The 26,733-nt window shown below is 41.9% G+C and overlaps 1 protein-coding gene and 1 pseudogene across 51 annotated transcripts in view; both read left to right on the top strand.

Moving 5' to 3' along the window:
- The window catches only part of DLG2 (discs large MAGUK scaffold protein 2), a 1,974,117-nt gene that overhangs the window by 1,606,511 nt on the left and 340,873 nt on the right, over positions 1–26,733 (top strand). The window lies entirely within an intron of this gene.
- Positions 11,255–17,543, top strand: LOC110262215 (L-lactate dehydrogenase A-like 6B; annotated as a pseudogene). The gene has a single exon (XR_014814828.1). The product of XR_014814828.1 is annotated as an L-lactate dehydrogenase A-like 6B (transcript).

Here is a 26,733-nt window from a genome sequence, read left to right as displayed (position 1 = left end):
TAAGTAACTGAACTCAGTCTCCAGCTCTTCTCCTCTCCCAGGAGGTCTTTGGGGGTGTGAAGAAAGTTCCAGCAAGGTTGGTTTTTCCGGCAACCAGCCCCCATCTTTAGATTGAGTCCAAAAGTCACCTCATTAACATACAAAAGACACCTTTGTCTCTCTTCACTTAGGAAATCCGAAGGGTTTTAGGAGCTCTGTGCCAGAATTGGGAACAAAGGCCAAGTACATATTTCTTATAATAATTCACAATATCTCACAGGGAAAAAGAGTTGATAAAGTTTGTGAGGTTGGTATGGAAGGTGAAAAAAATATTGACTTAAAAGTCAGGCAGGATTTCCCACTGTGGCACAATGGAAATGAATCTGACTAGTATCTATGAGGAGGTAGGTTCAATCCCTGGCCTTGTTCAGTGGGTCAGGGATCCAGTGTTGCCACGGACTGTGGTGTAGGTTGCATACATGGCTCAGATCCCACTTTGCTGTGGCTGTGGTGTGGGCTGGCAGTTGCAGTTCTGATTTGACCCCTAGCCTGGGAACTTCCATATGCCAAAGGTATGGCCCTAAAAAGTAAAAAAAAAAAAAAAGAAAGAAAGAAAGAAAAACAACACTCAGGCAGTCCTAGGGTCCAGCCCCAGCTTCACCTTTTACTCACTGTGTGGTCTTGGTCAAGTTATATAAACTTCCTGAATTTTACCCAGTAGGATAATAGAAATCAGACCATGTGAAGTATCTACCCCTAGATGTACACAATAAATACCTCCCTCCCCTTGCCCCTTCTCACACTCAATTCAAAGTCTTCTCTCCAGGATTGACCACAAAAGGCTTGCTGAATTAGTCTCTTGGGAAATCCAGGGAAGATTTCCAGGAAAATTAATAGTGGGTTGTATTTTAAAGACAGGTAGGAATCAGTCATCTGAAGAGAACCACCATCTATTTCCAGCGACAAGCAACCCTGGCTGTAGCGCTGCTGGGGGTTCCCACTGGGCATCCAGTGGGATGGTCTGAGCATCCACGTTCTCCCTACACCCCCACACACACACTGCCTAATACTCTTCTCCTTGTCACTATATCTATGTCGAAAGGGTCTAAAGGCAGGAGGGAGAGAATTCCATTGACCTTTCTGCCAGTTAAGGTGCATTTATGGATGGCCTTTATGGGCCCAGCACTGTACAGAGCACATGTACATATATGCACACATGCAGGCACACCCACCCACCCATGCATCCTTACTTCACAGCTTTAGAGAGCAGCCATGTAACACTTTGTGTGACACACTCTGAAAGAAGTGCAGAAGCAGCAGAGGGCCCTGCAGTTAGACAGATGGGAGGGGCATGATTTCCTGGGCAGCCTCCTCCCCTCAAAGCCTTCCCTCCCCACCATAAACAGAGCCCTACAGTGCTGTGGTTCTTCCTCTAAGGAAGTCCCTGGCACAGAGTAGGTGAATTATTTATTCTCCTGTCTATTTCTTCCAGATAAAGCCCAAGAACTTCTTGAGGGAAGGGACAGTGGCCCCAGTGCCTAAAGCCCTATGCTGCTCAGGGACATTTGTTGCCATGAATTAAGAAAGGCAAACATTCCAGCTGGAAGGAACAGTGTAGGCAAAGGCACAGAGGCTGGGTGTAAGCTTTTCCAGTGGGTGTTTGGAAGGGGGTTGGGCATGGGAGAAAACGAAAAGCCTTTCCTTCTCATTGTTTTGGGGTGTGAGCAGCTACGCACAGTATGAACACAGATAACCATGGCTTAGACGTGACAAGCTGTAGACAGGAGAACGGTCTGCCATTAAGATCAAAGTAAACATATAAAAATGAGAATCAGGCCGCATATTCACTGACGTACAGCTGGGTTGTAAGGTAACTAAGCCTAGAGAGGCAACAAGTGGGAGTAGAGAAAGGCTGACCTTGAAATTCAGACGAATTCAAATCTCACATCCCACTACTTCCCAGCTTTATGAGCTTGATCAGTATAATCTCTTAGGACACTAATTTCCTTATCTGTAAAACAGGGATGCTAACCCCTATCAGCCTGGTTTTGACCATTACGTAAAATAATATATTTAAGCCATTGGCACAGAGCCTAATGAGTACTGACCATTTATTCATTCATGCAACAAGTTTATTCAACAGACACTATATGCAAGGCACTACTGTAAATGCTAGGAATATAAGTACAAAGAAAGAAAGAAAGAGAGAAAGAAAGAAACAAAGAAAGAGAGAAAGGAAGGAAGGAAGAAAGGAAGGAAGGAAGGAAGGAAGGAAGGGTGGAAGAGAGAGAGAAAGAAAGAAAGAAAGAAAGAGAGAAAGAAAGAAAGAAAGAAAGAAAGAAAGAAAGAAAGAAAGAAAGAAAGAAAGAAAGAAAGAAAGAAAGAAAGAAAGAAAGAGAAAGAAAAGGAAAAGAAAAGAAAGAAAACTGTCACCTCACATTCTCACATTCTAATGGGTACTGGGAGAGGAGTTGAAAGTTTAAGTCGGGCGGTCAGGATAGATGTCACTCAGAGAACATTTTAGCAAAGAGTCAAGAGAGGGAAAGTGGGCCCTGCAGATCTCTGAGGCAATTCCAGAAGAAAGAGCTCCATGTAAGTTGCTTACCTTGTGTATTTGAGGAAGCCACTTCAGTGGGACTGGAGGCAGAGGAGGGAGGTAGGAGGTGAGAACAGAGAATTCATGGGTTGGTCACAGAGAGCACAGACTCTGTAAGAGCTTTGTTTTCCTCTGAGAGAAGGAAGAGCTATAGGAGGATCATGAGCACAGCGACAGGACATGATTTCACCTACATTGTAAGAGGATCACTCTGGCCGCTGCTTGACCACAGATATCCAGGGACAAGCTGGAAGCAGGAGGCAAGCTAGGAATCTGCCTGAATAATCCATCCGCATTAGAGAGCATATGGAGGATGGACAGTGGTGGTGGAGTGGAGGAGGTGAGGAATGATTCTGGATAGGTTGAGAAGGGACCATTAACAGGTTTCCTAAAAGATCAGATGTGGGGTAAGGGAGACAGGAAGATGTGAAGGATGACGCCAGGGTTGTCCAAGTAAGTTGCTTACTGAAAATGACACAGAGATACTGGTAGTTGAAAAGAGATGCTCCTACAGGTGGAGAAGGTCACGGAGGTAGAGACAGACTGAGCGCTGGTGTGTGCCAAGGCCATCCTTAGGGAGGAGAGGAAGAACCAGCACAGGGAACTGAAAGGAGCAGCCAGTACAGTAGGAAGAAATCAAGTGGGACCCTGGGAGCTAACAACAGAGAGTATTTCCAGAGAGTGGAATCAACTGCTTTAAAAACATTGTTGGTGAGTCACTTTAAGATGGGAACTGAAAATTAACTGCGGAATTTAATAGCATGGAACTTACTGATGGAATGAAAAAGTCGTTTCTGTGGCACAGTGGGATGGGAATCTGCATGAGGCAGATTTTGATGGTAATAAAAGGAGAGAAATTAAGGACAATGAGTACAGATACCTCCTCTGAGTTTTGCTGAAAAGGGGAATGAATTAGGATGGTCACTGGAGGATAGAGTTTGTTTTTATAACAGTGTTTATATGTTGGTGGGAATGATCTAGTAGAAAGGGGAAAATTGCTGTTTTATTTATCAGTTCACGTACATATACATGTGAATATATATGCATATATACATATTTAGAGAAAGAGAGATGGGAGGAGGGGAAGAGGTGGAATATACTTCATGTACATGACTGCAATTCTTATTTTTTAATTCTTTGATTTATTCAGTGTCTCCTAGTGATCCGTTTTATTAACTGCTGTGTTCCCAGAGCCTGAACAGGACCTGGCGCTTCATAAGTGCTCGGTAATGAAAACATGACTGTCAAGTGCTATGCTAGGTGCTGTAGGGAGGAGAGAGGTGAATAAGACCTTGACCCCCGCCTTCACGGGTGATAACTGAGAGGAGAGATAGGACAAGAGCATGGCTATAATGCACGGCTGATGTGATAGAAAGGAACAACCACCTGTTTCAGGCTTCTCGTCCTGCTGTGGTGTTGTTTAAAGGCAGCAATGATGGATTCCTTGGTATCAAGTATCCCCTTGTCTTCCTCACCAGCATCATTGTTACTATTCCCGCCACCACCATTCACTTCAAGACATGCAGTAACTGTCCTCGTGACTGACACGTGAGGGGGTCACTGAGCGCCCCCTCAGCAGCACTCTGCCCAGGCACACTCGACTTCTCTCTTTCTACCTCCCCAAAGTCCCAAGGGCAGCTTTGGCCCTTGCTTGGCTTCCTAACTTCTGCCCAAGTTCAGAGCATTGGCAACTGCAGGAGCTGAAGCAGAAGAAATCACGGTCATGACATGTGAACTTCCCAGCTGGTGTGTAAGTCAGGGCACCCGCCTGACTCATGCAGGCTGCTGGAAAGGAGAGGAAAGGCACGTCCAGAATGGGAATGGAACCCCTCTGAGACCCCTATGAAGATCTCGACAAGCCAGGCCTCAGGAATAGAGAGTTAGATAGCAGCATCTTTGCCCTCCAGGGCCTCCAGGCTAGAGAGATAGGAGCAAAGAGGATGAAGACAAATTCCTAAGTAAGACCATGTGAAGGGGCAAAGGAACTGCAAGAGGATGCAGGGGAGATGAAGAGACTCTTGGGCAGGAGAAGGGAACAAAGCCAGACAGATGCTCCAACTGCTCCAGGTGATAAAATTGTTCACCTGTAGAAAATGCTGTTTCACGCTATCCCCATGGAAATTCCCATTTTGAAACCAGGTGGAGGTTGGTGGGAGGGAGTTTATGTTCTGAAATTATGTCCAAAAACTGAAGGCTGAGAATTTCTAAAACCTGAATTCCTCACATATAGTAAATGCTTAGATCATGTTTTTAATTAAACTTTTTTTTTTACTATCAGAAAAGAAAGAATAGGAGTTCCCATTGTGGTGCAGTAGAAATGAATCCAACTAGAAGCCATGAGGTTGTGGGTTCAATCCCTGGCCTTGCTCAGTGGGCTAAGGATCCGGCATTGCCGTGAGCTATGGTGCAGGTCACAGACACAGCTCATATCTGGCTTTGCTGTGGTTGTGGTATAGGCCAGCAGCTGTAGCTCTGATTCAGCCCCAGCCTGGGAACCTCCATATGCCGTGGGTACAGCCCTAAAAAGCAAAAAGAAAAAAAAAAAAAAAAGAAAGAAAGAAAGGGAAGAATAAAAGTAATGTTTGAAATCATAATGTGATTATCAATTATAAATGTCATTTTAATTATTAAAATCAAATTCCAGGTAGAGAAGTGAGACTAGAGACGGGTTTGGTGAGAACTAACTAGGCAAGGCACTTGAGATGAATTAGTTATTCTAGTTAAGAACTTCAAGAGTTCAGAGGAGGGAGAAATTTATTGACTAGGAAGGAGGCAGAACCAAAGGGCCTACTGAAGTCCCATAAGTAGGACTCAGAAATAGGAAGAAAAGGCCTCCCCTTCCTCCCAACCCTCTGTCTCCATGTTTCAGTGATATCCTGTGTTCTTTTGATCTTGTCTTCATGAATATTTTCCTTAACGGATTGTGAGTTCCTTGAGGATGGTGGTGTGTCTTGATTGCAACTGCATCGCAGGGTCTAACCCAGTGCTAGGCACACAGAGGTGTTTGTGAGGGGTGGATATTTTAGTGAATGAAAGCACTTGAAGAAACATTCCCTGGGGGGAAGGGAAAGCCTTTAAAGGTTTATTCCAGGTCTTTCCCTGAAATCTCAGATGATTTTTTGAAGTTGCCTCTGCCACCTGTGAGCCAACATATTGCCTCAGTTCTCCAGGGGAAGTGTTGTTTGAAAGAGAGAAAACCAAGATGCAGAGCTTCTAAGAGAATGACTGAGGTATGGATCGGTGGAGGGTACCCCAAGGTTTATTCTGGAAGAAGCTCTTTCCAGACTGCATATCCGCTGTACTTTTGGAATGTCAGGACCCACCTGCACATCAGCAAAGCAGGAAAAAGAAAAGACCCCCTTTCTGCAGTCCCCAGGCCCCAGAGAGGCTTCTGGAGAAACAGCCTCCAGGGATCCTTTTTGTTGGGAGCACCTCTTGTCCTGAGATCTCCAAGGATAAGACAAATCACTCTGAAAGCCAGAGAAGTCAAATAGTGCATCCAAAGCGATACAATGAAATGAAAGCCTGGATATGTGGTCTCTCTCTCTTTTTTTTTAAGGCCACACCCATGGCATATGGAGGTTCCCCAGGCTAGGGGTTGAATCGGAGCTACAGATGCTGGCCTACAGCACAGCCACAGCAACACTAGATTTGAGCCATGTCTGCAGCCTACACCACAGCTCACAGAAATGCCGGATCCTTTAATCCACTGAGTGAGGCCAGGGATTGAATCCACATCCTCATGGATACTAGTTGGGTTTGTTAGCACTGTGCCACAATGGGAACTCCAGCCTCTCTTTTCTTAGACACTTTTTTCCTGCTACTCTATTTTCATGTACTGAGAACAAATGGCGCTTTCAGAATGAGGTCTGATACTCAGTCTGAATCGCCTTGACCTTGTTAAAAGCAGAATGCTTAGGTATCATCAGTCTAGTAGTACTACATGATAACAAGGATGATAAGTCACTGTTCCTGGATAGTTGCTTTATGATTTACGGAGGGATTTTATGGTTTTAAGTTTCAAAGCAATCTTGACACAGAAAAGGGATGCACCCTTATGTATAATACTCACTTTCACAAAGAAACTGAGCCACAGAGAAATTAAATAGTGCCTCCAAAATGATAAAACTAAATGGGAACCTGGATATTTAGCTTCTCTTATACATTCTCTCAATTATTTTCATATACTGTGGCCTATGGCCCTGGCTAGTACTCCAAGATACGAGTAACATAGCGACTGGGGTTATTCCCTGAGATTCCACAAGATGGCAGTAAAAGATTTTGCATAGATCAGTGACGTCTGGCCTGTTTGCTGAGGTTTTGTACCATTGATTTTATTTGTATTAAAATTGTTTCTAATGCTAGGCTTTTGAAGTATAATTCAGAGAATAAAAAGTGAATTAAAATATGAAAGTAACATTTATGGCTTTGTTGCCTTTTTTTTTTTCTCCTTTTATTGAGAGTACCATTTTTCAAAGTAACAAAGCACCGAGAATCAGCCAGGAGCCCTGTTGAGCCAAGATTGCTTGAGAAAAGCTCAAAATGAAAAATATTGCTCCTTCTTGAACATAAACTGATCGATGACTCTCATGCTTGAAGGAGAGAAAAAGAGGGGTCAGTGAAGGGCCAATAGTTAATCTCCCATATAATTTAATTGCTTGTTATTTTTGCTCTGTTCAAAATCTACCCTGAAGGGAAATGTTCCTGACGGACCCCGCTGAAAACGAGGCTGTGATCCAAACTGTAGAAACATTTATTGCCTGCATCTCTTGGATTGCATGTGCAACAGACACTGCACTAAGCTGTGACCAATTTGTCATGTATTTTTATCATTCCCACAGATTTATGATGGAATTCAAGAGAGCAGAAACTCTATTTTTCTTTCATTTTTTTAATCCACCTCCGTGATCAGCATAAATGGGTATGAGGTAGTTAGTGGTGTTAGTTAGACATCACAGAAAAGCGCACTCTCTGTATCAAGAACAACTATTACAGAGTGTTTGTTAGCATCTCCTTTATGTTCTAGACAGTGCTTACAGTTCAAAAAGATGGCCATGTTTGCATCAAACATGTAGCATTTTAAAACAAGCATCATAGACCTCTGGTTTTAAAATCTTTAGGGCACTCGCCATGCCGCCCAGCTTTCTCTCTTCCCAGCCGTCCCCCACCCCTCTGCTTCCAGATCTTGCTTCTCTAATCTCATATTACCTTCCAATTCATGGTCATTTCTCATTAAAAATACAGCTCCTTTCACCTAATGTAGCTCATCATTGTATTTTCTAAACTCATTTTCATTCCCCTGAGAAAAAGATCTGATACTTACTATTAAGGTAATACTCTTTCATTCCCTTACCGACATCCACTTAAAGCTTCTGTTAGGAAATATGACATCCCACTCCCTTCATTTCTCCACCAATCCCTGTTTCTAGGAAACTTGATAGAGGTTGTCAGGGCCTGTGTGACCTTGTTCTCCAGGATGTGCTGAACCCTAAGCCATGTGTCATGTCCACAAGACTCTTTGTAGTCTAAGAGAAGCATGAGTAGGTCACACAGAGTGAAGAAAAAAAGTACAGAGAGACAGGGGAACTTCATAGAGGAGGCAAAGCCTGATGGGTGATTCCTGAGAAATGAGAGGCCCCTGAGACCCTCCCTGCGACAAGTCTAAGACAAACCACCTTTTCATCAGGCCACAAAGGAAGAGCATCAAGTCCAGTGCAGAGGTGAAAAGCTGGGGGTGCCTGAGAATTCTGAAGAATCCAAATCAGCAAGCCAGGAGATGTAGGAGACTTGTCAGGCCTCTGACCTGGACTGAGGAATTTGGGCACTAGGCTAGGGTGGAAAAAGTGAATAGCTCCCAAGGCAGCCCCTCAATGCCCCCTGACCGTCCCCCTCCTTCCAACACCTGCACAGTGAGAGGATGGAAATTCAGGACGTCAGAAGTCCCTTCCAGCTCCTACATTCTAGGAATGTATGTATTTGAAAGGTGCTGAAGGTTTCAAACAATTAATCTATGACTAATAACTAAAGATTTTCCTCTAAATAATCATAATTTTTAAAAACTGAAAAGTTGGGAGTTCCCGTTGTGGCTCAGTGGAAATGAGCCCGACTAGTATCCATGAAAATGCAGTTCAATCCCTGGCATCCTCAGTAGGTTAAGGATCCGGTGCTGCCATGAGCTGTAGTATAGGCTGCATACACAGTTTAGATCCACGTTGTTGTGGCTGTGGTTGTGGCTGGCAGCTGCAGGTCCGATTCAATCCCTAGCCTGGGAACTTCCATGTGCCACAGGTACAGCCCTTAAAAAAGCAAAACAAAACAAAAAAAAACAAAAACTGAAAAGTCAAAGGCATGCCTTCATGCTTTTTCAGAGTCTACTGGTTATCGTTTAACCATGAATATAAAGCCAAAATTCCTCAGTACAGCTTTTTTTTAGCTTGTCCAGCCTCATCTCTAAAACCCCCTTCTTCCTCCATTACCTGCCCTTATTTAATCCTTCAAACCCTCTCCCCTCTCCTCCCTTTCTCCTGAATAACTCTCTTCTACTCATCCTTTAGATCTCGGATTACTTGTTACACTCTGTAGACACCCTCTTTCACGATCTCCACCCCAGCCTCTCAACACACACACAGAAGTGCCCCCAGGCTGGGGATCCCCTTAATGGACTCATTTACCCAGTACTCGCCCTATTGCAGCACTTACCCCGCTAACATGTGATGACATATTTGACACTGCGTTTTCCTCCCTAGATTGTAAGCCAGGACCACATCTCTCTTGTTTGCCTGACACATGATAGCTCTCCTATAAATATTTCACGAAAGAATGAGATTAACTTCTTTTTTTTTTTTTTTTTTTTTTTTTTGCTTTTTAGGGCCACACCCATGGCATATGGAGGTTCCCAGCCTAGGGGTCCATCGGAGCTATAGCTGCCAGCTGCAGCCACAGCAACACCAGATCCTTGCCGCATCTGCAAGCTACACCGCTGCTCACAGCAATGCCGGGTCCTTAACCCACTGATCCAGGCCAGGGATCGAACCTGCATCTCCATGGATCCTAGTCAGGTTCGTGAACCACTGAGCCATGAAGGAAACTCCCTAAAGTTGATTATTTTTAAATCAATAGATTCTGAGTGAAGACCTAGTAAAATAATGCATGGCATTGTATATCCATATTGTGCTGGATACAATGTTAGACACAGTCCCTATACGTTGACTCCCTAAGGATTACAGCTGACAGGAATGCGTGTAACCTAACAGTATTTGAAGAATGTCTTAAGACTGTGCCTAGCATCTTAAAAATATAATTGTAAAAATTGTAGTTATGTCTTCCATTTACCAACCACTAGAGGGCATGAAAGCCAACCCAAAACATCTTTTTAAAGGGAAAAAAAGAATTATAAATATATATTCCTTGTTAAAATCTGGACAGATGATCTTATGTTTGGGATAGTTAAAGCCTTTAGTTTCTGTGATTATGGGTTTAGCAAGTTATAATTACCTTTCTGATGTGATATTAAAACCTAGATTATCTGAGATAATAACATCATCTCACATTTTGCACATTATCTCATTTCAACCTCCCACAGCATTGGCAGAGAATATATTCTTTTCCCATTTTCCAATGAAAAAAACAACTGAGGTTCAAGAGGTGTTAATCTAGTAAGTATCCATGAGAAAGCAAACTGCTTTAAATACCTGTTGAGTGCTTACATTTACCACACATACACATACAAGGACTGTCTGTCTTTGTAAGGCAGACAGTCTGGGAGAATACAGTTCTCAAAATTAATTGCACCAATTTAGAAAGGAGACATATGGCAGCAGCTCCTTAGCTGGTGATCTTGTGGCTTTAGGTGACCTCAAGATAGCCATCTGGGAATTCCCGTCATGGTTCAGTGGTTAACGAACCCAACTAGCATCCATAAGGACGTGGGTTCAATCCTGGCCTCGCTCAGTGGGTTAAGGATCTGGCGTTGCCATGAGCTGTGCAGGTCAGAGATGAGTCTCGAATCCTGCGTTGCTGTGGCTGTGGCATAGGCTAGCAGTTACAGCTCCGATTTGACCCTCTAGCCTAGGAATCTCCATGCGCGCCAGGTGCAGCCCTAAAAAGACAAAAGGCAAAAAATAAAATAAAATAAAATAAAATAAAATAAGATAGCCAAAGATAGCCATCTGATGATGATGTCAAAACATTTACCTAGAATGTATTCACAGAAATATGATGCTGGCACCGAGAAAGGGGACAAGCTTCTGGCCTTCACATTGATTAGACCCTTCCTAGGGTTATGTGTTCCATTCTAGTTGCTGCATGTTTATAAAGGAATCAAGAAGCAACACAAGAGGATGAACGTACAAGATATGTTAGAGGGCGAAAGAGAAACCGGGATATCTTGAAAAAAGTGAGATCAGGGGAGATGGCGTTAGACATAGACATGCTTAAGCTTCTTGGCTCTGGAATCAGAAAGTGTGGGCATGACTTGGCATCCACACTACAAATAGAAAATGAGTAATTCCAGGGACCTGGGTTGGCTTATTACACATGGAATATGTGGAAGCCAACATGGGTTCATAAAACAGTCACTCCAGGATTCCCTTGCTAGAGAAGAAGCCCCTTGACTGCCTTAATTTGAGCAGATGGGAGAAGTCCTTCCGTAAGCCTGAATGAGGTCCTGGTGGAGGTCTCCCCACCACCACCCTGCACCCCACGTGGTGGGCATGGCCCTGCACAGTAACAAGATGAGGGGATGTTAAATTTTCAGAGACTTCCTGCTTCCCACTCAATGAGCCAGTCTCCCGTCTCTTCCTCCACCTCTTGCGTAAGCAGACATGAGCTGGTCCCAGGGAGCCCTAAGGGCCAGCTGGAGAGTGGGCACTGCAGGGACAGATTTTCTTCACCTGGGGATGGCTTAGTGTCCCCTGCAGGCAGCAGGCATCCCGCTGCCCTTCACCCCCTTTGCCCATGAATTTATAATGAATTTTACTTCCAAGGAGGTCATTCATCAGAATAAAATTCTCCGTTATAGGAACTGAATCAGTCAACATGGGCTATGCCTTCACCATTTTTTGCTAAGGCTTGAGAGATGAATTTGCCTTGGTGGATGTTGACAGAGGCAAACAGGAGAGTGAGACCATAGATCTTAAACATGGCAGTCATTTTATGAAAATGCCCACTGTTGTTTCCAGCAAGATTATCTTGCCACTGCAAACTCCAGCTGAATGATTATCATGGCAGGTACACACCAGGAAAAAGGAGACACATCCCTTAATCTGTTGAAACCAGACTACCTTTAATGATTTCCCATACTACCCAATACAGTCCCCATGGCAAACTGTTTCTTGTTTCTAAACCGGTGAATGTCTTACATAGCCTGGCAATTGAATGAATTTCCCCAGCACTGTGTTATAAGTGGCTGTAACCTGGACATTGCCCAATTTCCCTTCCTTGACGGGGCAGAACCTTGATATCCACTCAAACAGCTGTCATGGGTGGATGATGGAGAGCTTGGAGACTCAAGTGTTCCTGGGGGGGGGGGGGTGGAGTTCACATTGCTGGTGGCCCCCTGAAGGATCTGAATCAGATATAGGAACGGATAAAGATCATGAGCGTGGGAAAATGTTCAATGCCTGTGAGATTATTAGAATGCAGAGGTAGTACAGGTGACCCCAGAACAACACGGGTTTGAACTTTGCAGGTCCACTCGTACGTGAATTTTTTTCACTAGTAAATACTGCAGTATTGCACTATCTACACACAGCAGATTGAATCCTTGGATGCAAAACCATGGATAAGGAGGAACTACCTATATGGAGGGCCTGACCGTTTGCTATAGGTGGATTTTCAGCTTCACCGAGTGCTAGGACCCCTCACCCCCACAGTGTTCAAGGGTTAACTATTTCTCGGGCCACTGGCCTCGCTGTAGCTGATTTCACCCAAAGGATCTGGAAGGCTCGTGGAAGAGCACATCCAGTTTTCACCACCATGAAGGACCTCTACGGAAGAAGTGCTCCTCAGTATCCCAGGAGCCCTGGGAGGGAATGGTATGATAGACCTTATAAAGGGAAAGCTGTCCCTTGACAAGGAAACCCCTTGAAAATTAAAAAAAAAAAAAAGGTGCAGAAACCACCTAAAAACTTCAGAAGGACCTCAAGCGCTCAAGCTTTTTAAAACTACATCCTAAAGCTATTGAAGAAGAGACAGTAGGTATGGGACTGTATATGTTAAACCTATAAATAAGCCTGAACCCTAAAAGCTGGAAACAGGAAAGTGGGTAGTGTGCCCCCCCGTTTATTTAGCCCTCCAGCTCTTTTATTTAGCATCCAGATGTCAGATGATACTTATTTTTCTACAATCCTAAGAAATTGCATCAAAGGAGGTGTTTTTGGTGCCTCCAATGTATGAGCACTTATCTTCTATATATATGTACCTGCCATTTGGTTCAAAAGAATCTATGAGGTAGGTGTTTATTGTGTTATAGAAATTCTTATCCTAGCCTGGGGGAAAAAAAAAAGAAACAAATCCTAATTCTTTTAGGTACATACCAATTATTTTGTTCTGGCCAGCTTATACCTCTGTTCAATTATATAGCATAAAAAAGTTGTAACTGCTTCTGTAATGTAAAAATAAGAGTATATACACAGAGAGGAAAAAGTAGATCTGGATTCTGACTCTAGGTGGACTTGGGCAATTTACTTCTTGGCCTCAGTTTCCTCATTGACAAAATGCTGACTGCGTCTACCTACAGGGCTGTTAGGGAGAAGAATCAAAATAATGCATGTGTGTTTAGCATCACACTTGGCACATGAAAGGGTCTAATAAATGCTGGCTGTTTCTTGTTGCTGTGTTGTTAAAGCATTTGCAAAGCCTTTCTGTAGAAATGAATATTGACTTATTTATGTTGCCCCAGAAAATGTATCATAATCCAAAGAGACAGTAGCTAGAAAAAAGAGTTGTGAATCTGACAGGTTTGTTTTCAAATCCTGTTTCTACCACATAATGCCTAGGTATCTTAAATAGATCACTCAGCTCAGAGTCTCCCTTTTCTCATATTATGAAGCATTTGCTGCAGCCCTTCCCTGTGCTAAGGAAGAGGCAGGGGGAGGTGGGTGGTAAGCGTGATAGGGTTTCATTTCGCTAATGGTAGGTAGTCAGCAGGGTTCAGCTGACCAACCATATGGCTTGGGAGAAAGTATTCCTGCAAGGGATAGACTTTTTTATGAAATCTCCAAGGATCCTATCAAGAATATTTGTTTCTATTCTTGAAAATGGTGGAAATAAAATTTGTTCTCACATTCAAGTTTTCTTCATCTGTTGCGTCATAAGCTTGTCCTCATGTGGCCATTCCTTTGAAATTATTTCCCTTGGAATAGCATTTGGCTGTTAAAGTTGACTAGATTCCTTTATTTCCCAAAGAGCAAAAAGAGGGATAAATGTTGGCTTTGCAACCAGAAAGATGTTTAAACCCAGCTTGAGAACTAGCTGGTTAAACTAGCTATGAGAACTTTCGACATTTTCTTAGTCTCCCTAAACTAAATCATCCCATCTGCAAAATAGGACTCATTCCTACCTCAAAGGATTAGTATGGGACTTAAATATGCCAGGATTTAGAACACTCAGCATGGTGCCTGACAAGAGGGGGTAGTAGGTGGTCCTGTCTTCTTTGGCAGTAACACTAGCAGTGCCAGTGTTCACAGCTCTGTGAGCCAGCCTCGAACTGCTCTAAAGGCAATGGACACTGGCCTTCTGGTGACCATCCCATCTCAGCCCCGTGACACTGCCCCTGCCAGGTGAAAGTTGACCTCTGAACCATTTCCCACAATTTTGATCCATGAACTCTCTCCCTCTTCACACTCTGTGTGTACTTAGGATTCTAGGGTCCTCACACTCTTTCTGTCCTCCCTCAGTGAAAAGCTATTTTTGAAAAAAATCAGATGCAGCAGTTCACACTGAAGTTGCATGTCAGGGAAAAGGCAAAGCTTTATCCCAATGATAGTGAGATTTTAATAGTATTAGAAACTTAAAGCCAAAGCAATGAATCTCAAATGGTGGAATTAAAGAATTCCCAATATCCTCTATGAGGAAAGAATTTCAGAAGCATGGTAGAGTCTTTCATAGCATCAATACATTTTACATTTCAAAGGTGACTGCATAAGGCTGTAACCTCTCTGATATCAAACCTAAGTCTTAATTTTTATTGATTCCAATAGATGGCACAGCCTCTGGCACATTATAGGCATTCAATAAATGTAGCCTTGACAGTCTAAGGCTGTGTCAGATGTATAAATATATTTCTTAGCCCACACATTACTCCTAGACACATACATAATCCATTTTACAAAACACTTGGGAGGAGGGAGTAGAAGAAATAAAACTACTTGTCTTTGCTTTAGGTTTGAGGATAGAGGAAGTAAATTCCCTTTACTTTCTAAGGAAAATTTCATCGAAGAAGTAGGATTTGAACTGGTCTTCCCAAGGCTAGGGTGACAGGATGACATGTGGCTACTGAGAAGATAGAGTAACCCCATCCCAGCAGACGGCATAGATGAAGTTCAAAAGCTACTAGTAACCAGTGCTGATGACAACACTGGAAGCACTTGTCTCAATAGCTGCTTTTGGAAACCTGTACCCCAGCATACATTTTCCTATCTTCATTTTAGTTTCCTCTGAACATTTTAAACACTTCTCCTCCCACACATCCTCTCCCACTTCTCCTACGTACTCCCAATCCTCTGTCTCTAGTACATAGAGGGGGGGAAAAAGGGTCTCTCTCTTTTGCTGTTATACTAAATTTCCTCTAATATTTTTTGCTCAGTAATGTATCACAGTCAGAATTACTTTCAGCTCCTTAGTTGACAGTCCTAATGCCATTCTCTTAAAATAGTCAAAGATCTGCTCTTTTCCTTAATATCCAACAACATGTATGGATTTTTTAATGTCCCTTCCCCCACTGCCTGAGGCTGAAATTTTTCACAAAATCCAACTCAAATTTGAACCTTCTGAAACTACTCTGGAAAAGCTGATTTATTTTACCCCAAAGAATCCAATTTTTAAATTTCACATGCCATTCATCTTAAAAAGCACAGAATTGAAATTTTCTTTTGGTGGTATCAGTAGTGGTATTATGTGAACCATATAAAATTGCCATTTTTGTAGGTCAAGTCAAATATTCCCAATTTTGTATGGTTCAGATTAATACAGACTCATATTTCTCTAGTACCCTTAGAATCCTCATAGATGTCTTGGTCTTAGAACTCTTGAGCAGAGGTTCCAGCCACAGATGATAGTATTTAAAGAGTCTGGAGAAGGTTCAGATCAAAAAAGCTGCCCCTGTTGGTTTACTCATTTAAAAAATATATCAAACAAAGCCAGTGTATTTTCCAGCTTCCCATGTTGAAAATAACAGCCGCCATTAATTGAGTAGGTTATTATATGTATCATTTATTCAGTCAATATGATTCTGTAACTTTTTTGAAGTAGATATTCCCATCATGACTTGGTAGATGTGAAAGTGAAGTCTCAGAGCAGGTCACTTGCTTGGGATCAGACAGCGCATAAGAGACAGTGCCAAAATTCCAACCCTAAATCTTCTGGACAAAACCCATACCCTTGTCCCTCTTTTGCACTGCCCCCTGTGGATGAAGGAAGAGGGAGGGAGACAGAGAGGAAGGGAAACAATTCTTCAAAGTGAAATATCCCGTTATTATCAGCACTTAATGGTATGGATACATGTCGAGTTCTCTGCATGGAAACTTAAACTTTCTACAATTAGGTCTTTGAGATGAAATCTTATAAAGTAGGAGATCCTCTTATAGACCCTGAGCTCCTCAAAAAGAGGTTGTATCTAAGCGATCTTGGTATCCCGGGGACATGGCATTGGACCTGAAACATAGCTAAGTCCCAAAGAAGTGCTTCTAGAATATTCAAGTAAGTAAATACATGAATGACTTTTAAAATTGAGGGAGGCAAAATAGGTACACAGATCTTTGCAGAATCAAACATCTTACAGTATATATGTGTATATATATATTTTTGAACCACATGACTGGATCACAGTTACAACTCTGAATGAGACTTCATGGACTACCTCACACAATATTTGTTTATTTAATAAATGGAGGGACTAAAGCACAAAATTCCAAAGGAAATGAAGGAGCCAGAGCCACATCTACTGAGCATTCTTTAAAATACACTTATGCCTGGATTTTGCCATCTAATGGGACATAAAAGCACTAATCTAAAACAGTGAATTATCTAACCTATTTATCTTTTGATACATAGGGTACATATGTGAATATACATATACATACAAATAAATAATTGCAGAACAATTCACTTTCTTTAAGGAAATAACATTAATAAACATCAGTATTAGCAAGGAATTTATAGATGGCAGAAAGCCAAATACAAGCTTTTTGCTTTGAGAACCCTACCCATTTACTAATCCTAAAATGAATTAGTGCTGCAGAAAGGAAATTTACATGGCCAGACACCCATAAACCAGCAAACAGAAAACCAAAAGCTCAGTTTTCATACATAAGTAGATACTTTTATGCACATGATCCTGAAAACCACATTGTACAATCACACATACTTTTCCTTAGGGATTTATGCTTTTGCGCACATTTATTTTGTCTCCTATTCATCGAGGGGAAAAAAACACACCTTTTCCCTAGTTTCCCTGACTTTCTCATTATACCCGATTTTTAAGGAGATGCGATATTTAGAACTGATACATTCCCAGCAAACGTATGGCATGCATGCATAATCTAATCTAACATTCATCATTTCCCATCAGTCATTTCACGTGTCTGCAGTGTGACTCTTCCCCAAGGGCTTCTTTAACCCTGTATTTGTTTTATCTGAAGTTCAAACTGAAATTGTATCAGCACAGTGATGTTTTCATGCTTTTAAGAGGCATGAGTTGTTGACAAAGGATGGGTAAGAAATAAAAGTTACCATACCACAGAAAAGAAAATCATGGACTTGGAAAGTAGACTTGTGGCTGCCCGACGGGAGAGGGAGGGAGTGGGAGGGATCGGGAGCTTGGGCTTATCAGACACAACTTAGAATAGATTTACAAGGAGATCCTGCTGAGTAGCACTGAGAACTGTGTCTAGATACTCATATTGCAACAGAACAAAGGGTGAGGGAAAAATGTATACATGTAAGGATAACTTGATCCCCATGCTGTACAGTGGGAAAAAATAAAAGTAAATAAATAAATTTAAAAAAAATTTACCGTAGAGGTGATATAACCTTGGACACTGCACATATATGCTCCAAAACCCAGAGTTAAGCTGTTATTGACAAGCTGGTGCCAGGTAAGGAACAAGGGGCAAATGCAGAGGCAAACTTGAAGTCTAGAACATTCAGCTTCTAATGATTGTTTTAAGAAGGAAGATGAACATGCAGGCAGTCCCTTAATATATATATATATGGTATATATGCATGGTGTGTATATATATATATGGCAGGGCTCTACATTAGGCAAGAACAAATGGGTTTTTTAAAATGTTTTACAGCAGCTCTGCAACCCTATAACTCCTAGGGAGCTTTCCCAGAAGCCCAGCATAGAAAAACCCTGACTTAAGGCTTTGACTCAGAGTCACAGAGCATTAAATATAAACAAGACAGCCTGAGATGACATTTCGAAATGGGGAACTGAGAACATTTTCTTTCAGTTGGAAAGCAAGCTCCTCCCATTTGCCTGTATTTGACAGCTAACCCAAGGTTTAATGTTGGAATGAGAAAACTTTTTTATTTTTTATTAGCATAATTAAAGGGCTCTCTCGAAGCAAGTCAGTTTAGACTTCAAATGGGCAACCAATTCCAGAAACTCTGCATTAGGTAGTAAACGCAGAGTCTGTCGTCCTAACAGAGCAGGAGAAATCAACCAGAGAAGGGAGGAAAAGGATGTATCAAGAAAATTAAGGCAGATTGGTCAGGGGGAGGGGGTAGGAGAAAGGCGAGAGAGATCAGCGGCAGGAGAAGGGAGTAGAGACAGCTGCAGAGGAAAGGTAAGGAAGCCGGAAGCAAAGGGAATGTAGTCGCAGATGCTGAGGGACTGGAGAGGATCTCGGAGGTGAGACCCTGAGGGGGACGGGAGGCGGCGGGGGGTGTGTGTGGGGGGGATGGAGAATAAGGGACCCCAACTTCGCAGGGCAGTGGGTGTGGTAAGTTTTCCAGGAGGCTGAGTGTTTGGCAAAAGAAAAGCTGCATGCAAAACTAAATCTTAAAGGCAAAAGATAGAAGGAAATTTAAAAGAATCTGGAATTACATGTCTGGGTTCCTTAGAGCTCCCAGTGCCAAGAACAGCAAGGGCTAGTTTTGTCTGTCGATTTTCCTCTGATACTGGCAACTGTTAGGGCGGCGGATGGATTTTGAGAGTTAGAGTATCAGCGTCCAGGGCTGCTGCTCCTTCTTCTGCTGCCACCCCCACCCCATATTGATTTAGTGCTGGTCATTCTCACCAGATGTGGCCGAGCCTGCTGCAGTCAGTGCCTGCAGCCAGCCTTTCATGGAACTAGCCCAAATGTGGAGTGAAGTACATACAGTTCAAGGAGTGAGCTGGATGGAGAGGGGCCGAACTTGACCACGGGAATGTAAAAGGTTTTGATTAAGATGCTCAGGGGATCGTTGAGCTCGCTCTGATAACCAAAGTGGGGGAGCTGCTAAGGGGTGGCTGGCCCCTGCACTGACCAATTAGGGCTGAAAGAAGCAGCCCCTCGAGACCAGGACTTTGATAATATGCCTGGAGGGGGCTGTTTAGGGAGATGGAAAGGCCAAGTGACCCACTGTGATGACAGCCACTAGCTGGAGCTGGGACTGCCGTTAGGAGGCATTCTTTCGTGATACAGGGCATAGGGCATAGGTGAGGAGGGAGACATATCCATTCAGCACACCCTGGCACAGGTGTCTGTCAGAGAGCATCACCTGCAGCCTGAGGCTGGAGGCAGCCAGTAAGTATTGTAGGAGGAGAAAGTATAGGGAGAAAGCATAGTCTGTGTATCACAAACCAGAGCTCTTACCCCAGCTGTTGGCTTGGAAGCTTTTAAACCTCTCTCTGCTTGTTTCCTGATTTTAAAAGTTAAGCTCGAGTTCCCGTCGTGGCGCAGTGGTTAACGAATCCGACTAGGAATCCTGAGGTTGCGGGTTCGATCCCTGGCCTTGCTCAGTGGGTTAACGATCCGGCATTGCTGTGAGCTGTGGTGTAGGTTGCAGACGCGGCTCGGATCCTGCGTTACTGTGGCTCTGGCGTAGGCTGGCAGCTACAGCTCCGATTGGACCCCTAGCCTGGGAACCTCCATATGCCATGGGAGCGGCCCAAAAAATGGCAAAAGACAAAAAAAAAAAAAAAAAAAAGTTAAGCTCCGCAAAGTTCTTGGGAGGATTTGCAATAAATCCAGCACAGTATCATCTTGCTCAATATTTGGTTACTAGTATTATCTTTATTAGTAAACGTCTTCCTTCCATATTCAAATTTCTGGTCACAGTTTAAGGAAAACCAGTTTCACTGAATTTCTTCCCTCTTTGGTCCCTCTCTCTTTTATATCTTGTCTCCAGATTCTTTCTCCCTCCTTGCCATTATTCACTGAACATCTGCTCTGTGCTAGGAAGCACACCATGGCAGCGACACCTGATTTCTTGATGTTTTTTCCTCTAACTTTGGGAGTTCTGTTCATACCCAGAGCCCCAGCAACTAACCATGGAAACTCAGGCTTCGCTGGGGAGTTTGTTCTCTGCAGGGAACTGCTTTCTGTGCGCTAAATTGGGAGGGCTGAAAGGAGGGAATTTGTTAGTAATTAGAAAAAAGTTAAATGACTGAAAATACCTCCCTGACTGTGTAAATGGAAAATTTTTCTGATGTTTACAATATTCACTTGGGATTGATGGTAAAAGGCTGTGCACAGCCTTGGCTGATTTATGAAGCCCTGATGTACGCTTGAAGGAACAAAGGCAGTGAGGAAGGGTAGGTGATTCCAGATGAGGGACGTCCTTTGATTTCATGCAGTTTGTTTTTTCAGGAAAGTTTTCAACCCATTCTGTTGCTTCTTCCAATTCTCCAAATGACCACAAAGAAACTTTTTAATAAAACCATTGACTCTTAGAGTTGAAGCTATCTGTTGTGTGACCCAGCTAACAAAAGAGGCCACATTCAAGATGGCAGCTTCAGCATGGAAAACGCCACCCTTTAAGGAAAGCTGAGTGCCTTTTTTTCAGGGTCCTGCATATCTCCTCCACTGGTTCTCTCATCACTTTCCTTTCTAGTTTGTCTTCTTTTCCTTCATTATTAGCCACTGGAATTGTCCGCCAGTTTTTTAGTAAGCTGGTAAATAATGCTTTTTTTAGAGGAATAGGAGCCCTAATGCCTCTTCAGAGTAGAGAAGAGATTCATCGGGCACATGTCAATCAGCTGCCATCATGATTTGTGAGGAAGGGAATTTGTGCCACATCTTAGGACTACAAGAGGGCTAAAACAATGGTTAGGACTGCCCTCATAAGGCCTAGAGTCCAATCAGGGACATTTATTCATAAAAAAGTCATTTTAATGGTTAAAGCAAGCAAATAATTATACAGCACTGTACCATTTGATCTATTTTTAGATAATAACTATATATGTAAGTAAGTATATATGTTTTTGAACCTAGATAGAGTTGACTCTTAAATAACATGGGTTTGAACTATATGGATCTACCTAAGTATATTATTATATTAATATAATATATAAATATAATATATTCAATCACTTGCATGTGCTAGGCACTATTCTAACATCAGGGATATAGCTGAGGATATTGTTTATGTGTGTGTGGAAAAAATATGTAGAAGTCATATATTTAATTTATTATCAGTGGTTACCTGAAAGTTAGAAAGGAGATATTGCTATAAGTGTCTGGTTTGAACTCTTAAAAAAGAAAAGAAAGAAGGGCGGGAGGGAGGAAGAAAATGGAAAAAGGAAGGAAAAGAACAAAAAAGAAAGAAAGAAAAGAAAGGAGGGAAGGAAGGGGGGAGAGAGAGAGAAAGTCAATGTCATTAAAGAAAAAAGTACTGTTTTAGATTAATAATGACTGAATACATGATAACAACCAAATACAATGAGTAAACCTTGCTTGGATCCTGGACTGATAGGGAAAAAAATTCTATCGAAGACACTTTCAGAACAATTAAAGTGTCTCAGTGGTTAACGAATCCGAGTAGGAACCATGAGGTGGCGGGTTCGATCCCTGCCCCTGCTCAGTGGGTTAACGATCCTGCGTTGCCGTGGCTCTGGCGTAGGCTGGCAGCTACAGCTCCGATTCGACCCCTAGCCTGGGAACCTCCATATGCCGCAGGAGCGGCCCAAGAGATGGCAAAAAGACCAAAAAATAAATAAATAAATAAAAATAAAGGCATTAGTTTTAAAAAAAAAAAAACTTTATTTAAAAAAAAAAGAACAATTAAAGAAATTTAAATAGGTACAGTATATTGGATTATATAGAATTATTGTTAGCTTTCTTAAGTGTCATGATGGTAATGTGGTTTTATAGCAAATATCTTTATCCTGAGATGCCTCACTGGTACATAATGTTGGAAGTGGGCTGATGTCTGCCATACATTTCAAATGGTTCAGAAAAAAAAAAAAAATGTGTGTGTTGGAGGGGTTATGTGTGTGTGTATCTTCTAAGATAGAGATACATAGATATATAGATACATAGATAGATAGAGACAGAGACAGATTGGAGAGAGACAAGTAGGAAGAGAGAGAGTGAACATACCAAAATATTAGCAACTGTTAAATCCTGATGAAAATATACGTTTTCCAGCGTCACCTTGCTGCACAGTGGAAAATTGATGGAATGCCGTAAACCAGCTATAATGGAAAAAAAATAAAAATCATTAAAAAATTAAATATATATATATATATGTAGGTTTTCATTGTACTGTTCTTTCCATTTTTTTGTAGTTTGAAGATTTTCAAAATATTGGGAGGGAGGTCTGTTGCGATAGTCTAGACTAAGACTTAGGGCTGGTATAGTTAATTAGAAAAAAAACAAAAGTAAAAGACATTTTGAGGGTAAAATAAATTAATAAATATCGTTTCTCAACAAAAGTGGTAAATTGCAGTTCAGTTTTCAGCATTGGTGCCTGTGCAGAGCTCCTCCTTTTAGCAGATGAAACAATTGGAAAGAGAGAATTTAAAAGTCCTTGACACAGTTTACCTGAACTCAGAAAAAAATTGTTTCTGGGAGCTTTTAGGCAACGAGATGATGGCCTTATTTTTAGATGAGGAATAAGACAAATGCTAAGATGTAATTATGGACAACAGATGCCAAGATACACAGAAGCCCCAGCGTAAAAAAATAACATTATCCAGAGGAGCTATAGTGAAACAAACATCCGGGGAGTCCTGCCTGCAGCAGCCAGTTTGAGTTTTGTATTAATGGACTTTGACCAAGATGATTCCAATTAGCACCTTATTCCTACTCAACTTTCAGATGCTTTAGGAATGGACCATTTGACAGGTAGGTCTCTGGAGACAGTTCTTTCCTTCCTTTAAAACTGATTTTAGTGCTTATGAATGAGGTCAACTGAGCAGGAGGGGAAAAAAAAAATCGAGAACCTTTTCAGATACACTATGATTTCATTAAGGTTCTTTTGGAATTTATTTATCGGTGAAAAATGGCGTAGATCAAGTATTTTTTATTACAGGTGCTATTGCATTTTTGGAAGGACAGTTTTTTACTGTGTATGACTATGCCCCACTTAACATGCCTGAACTTTGCAGGATTAATGCCAACACTAACCCCAAACTCTGACATTTTAAGAACAAGAAACACCTACTTCTGCTCGGATCTTGGATCTGGCATTGCTGTGGCTCTGGCGTAGGCCGTCGGCTACAGCTCCAATTAGACCCCTAGCCTGGGAACCTCCATATTCCAAGGGTGCCGCCCCAGAAAAGACAAAAAGACAAAAAAAAAAAAAAAAAAAAAAAAAACACCTACTTCTTCCCCACATTTCCATACCCCACTGAGAATTTCTGGTAGATTCTAGGTCACTAGGGGCAAAGCCATTTCTTATTTTTACTGACGCATCCCCAAACCTTACTACAATAAAGACACTCAGTAAATATCCAGCGAATGGATTTATGTAATGTTTGAAAATTTGGTCAAATTTACTCAGTTTTCCTAGGAACATTACTGTATTTTTAATCTGCCTTGGTAACCCTTTTTATTTTTTATTGTCAAAGTACCATAAACCTCAAATCCAATAGTTAAAACTTTTTAAATAACATTGAAAATTGTTCTTACATGTTCACCTAAAAATGATTCAGGTTCTACTGAAGGCTATAAAATAAAATGCAATCCCTTCTCTCTTCTTCAGCCTTTCTCCCCCACCCCATCCATCATCAAGACATATTAGCCCTTTGAAATCTCCATTAGCGTTTGATTGTGTAACCTTTCATGCATTCTCTATAATATAGCCTTTTCTTTTTTTCTACTCTAACAGCAGGATTGTATACATACAGTTTTTCACTTGTTTTCCTTTAATTTAGTGATATATCATGGATATCTTTCAGTATCAAAATATTAGACATATATGTGATTGCTTTTTATGGGTGCATAGTATTCCATTGCGTGGATATTTCATACTTATTTATTCAATTCCCCATCGATGGTCTTTTTGAACATGAGATTAAATTTAGTGAGAGTTTAATATCAGAAACCCAGAACAATACATTTTTTCTTTAAATAATTGAGTATTTGCCATCAGTGCATTGATTTCAAAGTGCAGAACATGCTGAGCAAACACAAGCAGCTGCATTTATTACCGCCATCCATCAAAGAAAGGCTTCAGCTTCCCATCTGACTCAAACCTAAAAGAATCTGTCAGCCTGGACTCTCACTCACACACACATCTATCCCAGAATAGAGGGAGAGTGTGAGATGAGAAGCAGATCTTTGATGGCAGGAATTTAGCCTCATGCCCCAGAGTTTGACCCTTTACCTAAGCAGTTTTGGCACTTGAGTGATGTAGAGGTGAGTTCAGCAGCAGTGTTTTCAAGGGCACTGAGACATGGCCTGGAGGCTTCAAGGACACCTCCGCCATGATTCCTCTGCCCAGCACAATTCTGAGAGATGCGTATCAACTGCGACCCAAGCACAAAGTGCAGTAAGGTGGACAGAGCCCTAGAGTTAAGAGAATGGGTCTGTCATGGATTGTATGAGTCACTCCTGTCGTGTTCATGTACTCCTCTCCAAAGTATATCTTCAAGGAAATTCCCAAGCCATTCTGCCAAGTCCTAATTGGTGATAGAGACCCAAAGGGCCAGAGCATTTGTAAGTCAAAGCACAGCCTGATACTGAGATCAAATTTCATACGAATGAAAAGCAAGCAAGAGTGCCTAGGAGAGCAAAGAGTTACATCTCCACCAGAGGTGCCCACCTCTAACTGATCATCTGTCATTAGAGAGCTTTTTAAAAATTAAGATGCTTGGGGCTCACCCTCAAAAATTGTGATTCAGGGAATCCAGTTTAATCAATCATTCTCCCCCTAGATGACAAATTCCTTCTGAAAAGGACTCTGATTAGTACCTAGCTCATAATAAGTATGCAATAAATAGTTGTCAAATACATTTTAATGATTAAAATAAAAACAATGTGCTCTAATAGTTGTAATCATTTACTGATTCAGAAAACGTCATTGGGTATCTAAGCAGTGTTCCTGGTATTAGAGGCATGGATGGACATGAGACAAAGTCCCTACTCATAGGAAGCTTTTCTGGGAGTGGGTGAGACGATAAACAAAAGCAAAACATCTGGTGGGCCTAAGTGCTGTAGGAAATTAAAATGGGATATTAAATATAGGCGAGAAAGCTACTCTAAATGGGGTAGTCAACAAAGACCTCTCTGAGGAATTGGCCTTTACGACTTGTGAAATGAGGGAGCCCATATGAGAAGAGCTAGGAAAGAGCACTTCAGTCAGAAAGGCAGCTGATACAAGTGCCCTAAGGCTGGAGGGAACTTGAATGAAATAGAATGAAGGTCCTTGTGCCTGTAGAACAAAAGGGGCAAAGAGAGGACTAAGGTGGACTCAGAAGGACAAGTGGAGGTCAAGGTTGGGTGTTTGGATTTTATTCAAAGTACAAGAAACCAATGGGAAAAAAGTTAGCAAGACAGAGTCATAATCTGAAATATATCTTGAAATGATCACTCTGGCTGTTGGGTTAAAGATGGATAGAGAGTGGGAGAGTCAGAGTGAAAGCAAGGAGTCCAGTTAAGAGACTGTTGCAGGAGTTCCCTCTGTGACACAGTGGGTTAATGATCTGGCTTGTCTCTGTGGTGTCGCTGGGTCAATCTCAGCATGGCAGCGTGGGTGAAGGATCTAGTGTTGCCGCAGCTGAAGCATAGGTTCCAGATATGGCTCGGATTTGAGCCCTGGCCCAGGAACTTCCAAATGCCTCTGGTGTGGCCAAAATTGGGAGGAAAAAGGAGAGCCTATTGCAGTATCTCCTGGAGAGATGGTAGCTTGGCCAAGGGGGATGGGGTGGAGTTGGAGAAAACTGGATGGAATTGAAATACAGCTTGGACCTACAAAGAAACCTGCTGATGGACTGTATGGGGGAGATGAGAGGAAAAGCAAATTAAGGTTGACTGGTATGTAGGGGTTTTTTGTTTGTTTTTGTGGGTTTTTTGGTTTGTTTGTTTTTTGGCCATGCCTGAGGCATGTGGAAGTTTCCAGGCCTGGGATCGAACCCGAGCCACAGCAGTGACAATGCTGAATCCTTAATCACTAGGCCACCAGGGAACTCCATTATCTAGGTTCTTGGTTGAGTGGTGGATGATGGTATTACTATTTACTGAAAGTGGAAAAATTCCCCATAAACAAGGAAAAAATTAAGAGTTTGATTTTGAGCATAATGAGTTTGAAAAATCCTAGACATTCGAATGTCAAATAAGCAGATAGATTTACAGGTCTAGATTTAAGAGAAAAGTCAGAGATGGAGATACTAATATCATCCTATATTGGCATAATATAAGGTTACAACATTTTTTGCTTACATATTCTTATAAAGATAGTTGCTTTGTTACTCAAAACACAAGAATCCTAGAAGTTATTTACTGTGTTTTGGCCTATAGTAGGTTGGATTTGGATGGCAAATTATACCTTACCATTTTCAATTAAAG

Source organism: Sus scrofa, chromosome 9 (assembly GCF_054392235.1).
Source record: "Sus scrofa isolate SSC_HxYL_T2T_F1_AM1 chromosome 9, Sscrofa_HxYL_maternal_Yorkshire_Landrace_v2.0, whole genome shotgun sequence".
In the NCBI taxonomy this organism is placed as follows: Eukaryota; Metazoa; Chordata; class Mammalia; order Artiodactyla; family Suidae; genus Sus; species Sus scrofa.
Note: the sequence above shows the minus strand (reverse complement) of the source record. Positions and strands in the feature narration are given on the sequence as shown.